Genomic DNA, 7,693 nt, shown 5'->3' with positions numbered 1-7,693 from the left:
CATTTCATGTAAAATCTAGTCTAGTGGCCCTCGACTAGATATATGTTTGATGATGTGGCCCGAGTAGCTCAAAAGGTCGTGCACCCCTGGTCTAGACAATACCCTTAAGTGGGATTATAATAGATAAGCATTTTTTACATTAGTGGGGTTTCTAAAATTATCTAGGTATGAGCATATGCAGGTGAGCAGATGTATTGAGGAGGCCTAGCCTTTATGCATTTCAGCACATTTGAACACATTCAAAATCCGGACTTTTCGACTCCATTCGGCATCATAGGACGGATTTTCTGTTCAGTTGTTACCAGTTTAGTCTCACTTTATTATTTACGTGCATGAACGTTTCACAAAATATGTAGTATCACATAACAATAAAAAGGAAGTTTTTCAACTCTAGACAAGAAAAGATTCTATATTCCAATTATTTATCCTTTGTGATAAAATGAGTAAATAAAAGGTGCTTAGAACTTGAATGACCTCTTTTTTTTATATATATATAGTTCTCAAAGGCATTAAGAATATTTTACATAACTTGGAATAGAACAGCTATTCTAACTAGTCTTTGGTTTTGCATATAGACAGCAATTTTCTTATAATTCAATTCTATTGAGTGCTGGAGATGCTGGCTGGAATGGTTTTATTTAAATCAAAATGTTTAAAATGTAAGTTTCAGGCCAATATCTCCAGCTTGCACCTGTAGAATCTTCAAGTGTGTTGATAAACTTTCAGTTCTAAGGTATTGACGATTATCTTTCATAGAAAAAGGTGAAGAATTTTAAGGTCAACATTCGAAGTAAGAATTCACTGGCAATACGTTTATCAAAAAAGAAAATTAATGAAGCTTGTCATGCGGTATACTCAATAACATTTTGAAGGATAAATGTTTGGTGTTCTTATGGATCTGCACAGCTGAGAACCACATTAATTTTCGTACCTGCAGATATTAAGTAAAAATACAAATTACATTTAATTTTCATGTTCTTCTCGTTCTTTAGTTAAGCAATAGATTTCAGAAAACTGCTAAATGAAAGGTGATTTGTAAATAGAACAATAAGCAAATGCATCACAAAGTTACTTATGCCTAAATTGCTTGAAAAGATAAAATTCGAAAGAGCAGCGTTGAAAAAACACTGAAGTCAAAAGAGAACTCGTGCTACGATATACAATAAATAAAAAAAAACAGTCTACTATTGAATAAATCAGGTTAAAAAGAGTCAATTATTAAATAAATCAAGTAGGAAACGGCCATTTATTGAAAAAAAAAAATAGTAGAAAACAGTCCATAATTGCGGCCACGCCAGTTTAGAGAATCCTGGACAGAGCAGCATCCAACTGTATCATGGAATGAAATTGAAGCCACCCAGTTTTAGAATATTCAAAAAAGAGTAGCCTCCACTACTTAGGGGATTCTGGATCAAATAGTATATTACCTCACACAGAATGAATTTGTTCCCACTTAATTTTGACAAAACTGTATCATAGAATGCAATTGTAATCACACAATTTGAAAATATCCAGTATTGAGTAGCCTCCCCAATTTGATAGCCAGCTCTGTAAGAGTCAAGCTTCACTCATTGAGCTAGTAACTCTCAATTTTAATAATAATAATAATAATAATAATAATAATAATAATAATAATAATAATAATAATAATAATAATACACCATTTGAGGGATTCTGGATAAAGCACTATTTTCCCCTTCACAAAATGAATGTGTGCCAACTTAATTTTGAGAAAACTTTGACTATTGCTTGATCGGAGTTATGTCTTCACACCTTCAGAGAATTGTATGTAGAGGAAGAATCAACTGAACCACAGTTCACAATTATACCCATAATGATTGAGCTATTATCAATGCAATTAAAAGTTTATTGTTTCACAGAACGCCTCTTTGTTAGTAATTACATTATTCTTAATATGAAACTTTTAAGTCAGTGTTCTTATCTAGAATCTAATTTTTGAAATTTAAAACGAGTTGATGTTACTTGTTGACTGCAACTGTGTGATGTGAAATTGCATATATCTTTAAATAAACGATGATAATATTTTTTATTTTATTTGAATATTGACCTGGCAGATATGAGTCTTATTGGTTAGAAATGGTGAGGATGATAATTTCATCGACGTATTGTATTAATTTTGCAATGAAATCTTAAAAAAAAAAAAAGGTCCAACGTGTTACTGCTTATATATTCTGTAAAGGATTCTGGAGTAAGTTATTACTTGGATCATAATCAGCTTTTTTCAGTGATTTTTCTTCCTTTAATCTATCGCCCATGAAAGTATAATGCTCAGGAATTGTGAGTAAAAAAGAATCAGGAGGTGAGCACATAGCAAATTACAAATCAATAAATACATACCAGAAGTTGAAGTAGCCACACCACAGCCGAGGTAAAGCAAACGGGGAAATAAAAGTGAGTGAAATTGGAAAAAAGCCAGCTAAACCACTTTTCAGAAATATTTTTACCACTTTTAATGATTCAAAATAATTCCACGAAAATAGCATGATTGAGGTTTGTATCTTGAAATAAGTAAAACCTTCGTAAGATAGTCTACATACTATGTGCTCACTTTTAAAACCCATTGTTGATGAATATTTTGTCTTTGAATTCTATTGAAATTCACACTGGTTAATAAAGAAATACCAGGAACAATAATTATTGATTAATATTTCTTTGAGTTATCAGCACTTGTACGGATGACTGTTTGAAAGATGTCAAATGTCTCATAATCTCCTGAGGTTTTGGTCATGAGGCTAGCAGCCACATCCCTGAAAAAAACGAGCGGACATGAAATAAGAAAGAAGGTGGGTATTGACACCCAGAGGTGAAAATAACGCAAGGGTATTTTCAACCAGGAGTGATAATAATGCTATGTTATCTGCACCCAGGAATCGGAAGCATGGCTCTACTCATTTTTTAAAAAATTCAGTACATCTCAATTTTTACATATATTTTGGGCTTTTACTGAAATCATTATGGCAACGGGTAATATGATTATAATGTAGGAAAAAATTTACAGTTGTTTTGCATAATTTACAATAAAAAGATTTGCGTCTTTCATCCATTTTTATCCATATAGTTTGGACTTTGCTGCTTTCACCAAGAATGCTGTTGATCTTCTGTTTATGAAAACTGGAATTAAGTCATCCTATTGTTTTAGATTCCTTCGGTCGACCTCGACACTTGACAACAGGGATATGAGTGTCAACTTAACCCACTTATTGAAAGATGGTTAGGGTCTCGTCTTGGACAGGCTGTGCTTTCTCGGATGATCTGTGCCAAACCCTGATGAGTGATGTCATGATCATTATTTGGTGACGAATTTAGCTTTTGAATCTTAGTTGTAGACTCTGCTAATTGTGTTGTAGATTTACTAGGGTCTTTTGGAGAAGGGAAAAATAAGCCTTCTCTAATTTTTTCGTTGATTTCCCATGAACTGACAATGTGATCTAAGTTTTTTAATCGTTTTCTGTCTCAAAACTGCATGATGTCTCTATTCATTAGACAATCCTAGTCTTATTCTTCAAATAATTTAATTGTTGCCAAAATTCTACAAAAGAACTAAAGTTGGTGATGGAGAAAACTTCCTTGAAGGCGTCAGACCAATCGGTCACTCTTATTCCAGCCATGATATTAATACTCTTCGAACCTGAAATAAAAAAAGACTATAATAGATTCTGAAGGGATTCTAGAAATGAAAGCATTCTCTTAGATGACAAACAATACCTTAAACCTACGTTAGTATCCTTAAATTTGTGGTCTGCCATCAGTAGCCTGGTAACCGCATGATGACTATAATACAAAACAAGTTATAAAGAGTAAGTATGAGCAATTTCCGGTCCCATACAGCAGGGGAACCCGAGTCTCTACAGGACCTCCACTGTCGTTTTACCTTGTTCGTTCAGAGTATTTAATGTTTCACATCGCCTATTGTTCATTTACTGTTAAATCGTCACTCTTGTATGACTGTTGAAATAGGAAAGTTTCCAGTTTCCTCTTGAAAGCCTTATCGTCTTCAATCAGTCCAATATTTGGTGGGAGCTTATTATATAGTCTCGGGGCCGCATATTTAAAGGCTCTGGAGCCTAAAGTAGACATATATCTATGTTCCAACAATTTGAAGCCATATGTAACTATTCTTGTGTCTACATGATTTGCTGGCTGCGCAATATGTAGCAATTATCTTAAGTATTTTGGACGATCATTTCTGATAACTTGGTGGATTATTGTACATATTTCCAATTCGATTCTTGCTTTAATTGGCAACTAGTGTAAATCCATTAGTATAGGGGTGATCCTTTCTCTAGGTGTGACACCTTTCATCAGTCTTGCTCCTCTGTTTATTATGTTTTGTAATTTCTTAAGTTGCACTTTTGGTAAATTGTAATAGATAGAGTAGCTGTAGTCAATCCTTGCAATAGCACAGTTTATCTTAAGTTTCTTTTCGTCCAGTTACTTTTCTATAAATGCAATATTTCTTGGATGATAGCCAGCAATTTTAATTACATTATTTATTTTGGTATTTAGAGACAAGTTATAGTCAAGAAATACACCTAGATCTCGAACTTTACTAGATATCGGCACTGAGTCATTATTTATGTTCATTTGAATATCAACAAAGTTTCTAATGCTCTTTCTCTTACATACCACCATGAAGTCAGTTTTCTTCTCATTTAATTCTAGTTGTTTAAATATCATCCATTCTCTAACACTATCAATGATTCGGTTTAGAGTTTCAGTAGTGTCATGTATATCATTTATGGAGAAGTAAAATTGTATGTCATCCGCAAATAGTTTGAACTTCACGCCATGCCTTTGTAGTATTTTCGATAGACCAAAAGTATAGATGCAGAATAAGATTAAGCCAAGTACACTTCCTTGGGGTATCCCTCTGTTTAAGGGTTCATATGATGAATAAAAGTTTCCAATTTGTACACAGTAATTTCTACTAAGAAGTCTTTTAGATATTCCGAGGCTTTTTCTTCAATGCCAATGGAGCATAGATCCTTTAGTAGCAGTTCTTGCATAACTCTATCAAAAGAAACACTGAGATCGAGCTATATTAAAATGCCACATTTACTTTCATCCATCATTTTAAGTATATCCTTTACAACAGAGCAGATTGCTGTCTCCGTAGAGTATAGGTTTCTGTAAGCAGTTCGGTTGTAAGGCAGAGCTTCTATTACTTCTAAGTGACTGACTATTTGTTCAAGCATTGTATACTCACGCACTTTTGAAACAAATGACAGATTCGAAATAGCTTTATATGAGCTTAATTGCTGGTAGTCCAGTGTATTTTTCAGAACTGGTGTGACTGTAGCCATTTTCTCAGATTTAGGAAACTTACCTTCATCAATGCAATAATTATTCATAAACTTGCCACTATTCTTCCACACAATAACTGGATTTGACGAAAGAAACTGTTTCCTCTTCATAGATGTCTCTAAGTTTTTATGTTTTTTTTTTTTTCCAGTTCCTCGGTTCTTTGTTTAAAAGGTCTATTTAAATGTAAATATTTACCTTTATTTGTTTTATATTTTTTCTTTCAATTAATATCTGTCAATGCTATTCAGTGTACATAGCTATGGTTACAGTGGCATATTTATGAAAATAAAAATAAAAAGAAGTATCGTGTATTGCAGTTTTTTCTTCTGTATTCAGTTCTTACTTTAACAGGAAGCCAATGAAGATCAGAGTTTATTCATGATTTATTTGGCTGCCTTGGTTACTAAACCTAGCAATTAATGAAATACTCTTCTCTTCAGACATTTTCAAGTCTAATAATTCAAATGTCTTATCACATTTGATTATACATCTTCGACTTTCGTCGGTGAACAAGCATTCCGAATATAACACCCCCACCCCCTTTATATGCTATAAAACACAGGTAGTGTTTCTCAGGAACCCTCGATTTTATCAATATATATATATATATATATATATATATATATATATATATATATATATATATATATATATATATATATATATATATATATATATATATATATATATATATATATATATATTTTGTGATAACTTTTACTTCTTTTCTTTTCTTGTTTATTCTTTGTAATTCTCGCACGATCATCTGTATATGTGAACAGGTAGAACAGCTAAAGTATTTCATATCATTAGAAACACGAACTATTCATTCACCTGTTATCTGTAACATATTCTTCTTCGGTCGATATTCAGATTCGTGACTGCTGCTAAAGCAAGTACGTCGCATGTTATCTGTCATGGACTTTGGAACAGAATTATTATTATTATTTTTTTATATATATATATATATATATATATATATATATATATATATATATATATATATATATCTCGGGATCATATGATACATGTCAACCTTCTAATTTCGTATTTAAGCGTTAGAACCTTGTAAGTTGAATTTGAGTTTTTTTTTTGCTCAACCTTTTCTGAGGATATTTTCAAATCTTTAGCCGGGTATTTTGAGGATTATTTTAGAATTTTTCGGTGGACATTTTGAAGGTAATTATCATCATTTTAGGAGGAATTTTATTAATGCTATTTCCATATTATTAGCTGATTTTTTTTGTGCCATTTTTATCTATTTAGCTAGAAATTTCAGGGCAATTTTCATTTATATACCGTCACATTTTATAGGTTATTTTCAAAATTTAGCTGAATATTTTGAGGTTGTTTTCCTCCATTCCGCTGCACTTTTTCAAGGTAATTTTCATCTTTCAATCTAGACCATTTTCATCTTTTTACCTGGATCTTTTATTAAGGTAATTTCCATATTATAGAGGGACATTTCTTAATGCCTTTTTCCTCTGCATAAATCTAATTTTGAGTTCACAATTGTATTTATTCTGATATTTATTAGGGAATTTTCATCTTTTTGCTAGGACGTTGCTGAGTTCGTCCTTATCGATTTTAATCCTTTTACCTGACAATCATATTAGAAAAAAATAGTTGTTGTAGGAAATAGTCAGAAATCACATATCTTCGCCGTCTCCTTGCATGCTAGTAATCCACTATGATTATTTTTTTTTATGTAGTTTGCCTCGATTTCAAAACGAGACAAGCCGTGAATGATTGCTGCCCAACGCAATTTAGAGCTGAAAAAAAGTATTGGCTGTTTTTCTTCTTTAGTACCTTACTAGTTTCTTGGTTATATTTCTAAGATGTTGCCTCTCACACTAGGTACATGTAGTCTGTTGCCCATGTTCAAGATATTATATGTAAGATAAGGTTAAGGGTCCATGGTGCTATCTATATATTAAGTCTTTCCTTGTAATCACTGGTGGCTACCCCGCCAGATAAAGCCCACTGGATCAGTGAAAAGGCTCTTTTAACTAACCTTTTGATTTCAGCCACTTAGTCGTACAAAAGTACTCTCGGTGTTCCAAAATTCAAACAAGACCATTCACAGATGGCTTATGGCCAAGAGTATTAACAGTAGCAATAAAGGATTGGGAGGATCTGAGAAGGACGTCCTAATGGATTTTAATATGTCTACAGGCAGCGATGACGATCAGACCTTTATTAGAGTCGAAAGCAGGAAAAAGAAGAAGAGGAAGATGATGAGCAGTGCTGGTGTACCTAATGTGTCACCTGTTGATAAACGCAAGAAATTTTAAGGTGAAACCTTTACTACGCAACATCTAAAGGAAGATAATGTCATCAATGCCAAAAGGCCTCGGCTATATTTTCC

This window comes from Palaemon carinicauda, chromosome 17 (assembly GCF_036898095.1).
Source record: "Palaemon carinicauda isolate YSFRI2023 chromosome 17, ASM3689809v2, whole genome shotgun sequence".
Lineage (NCBI taxonomy): Eukaryota > Metazoa > Arthropoda > Malacostraca > Decapoda > Palaemonidae > Palaemon > Palaemon carinicauda.
Note: the sequence above shows the minus strand (reverse complement) of the source record.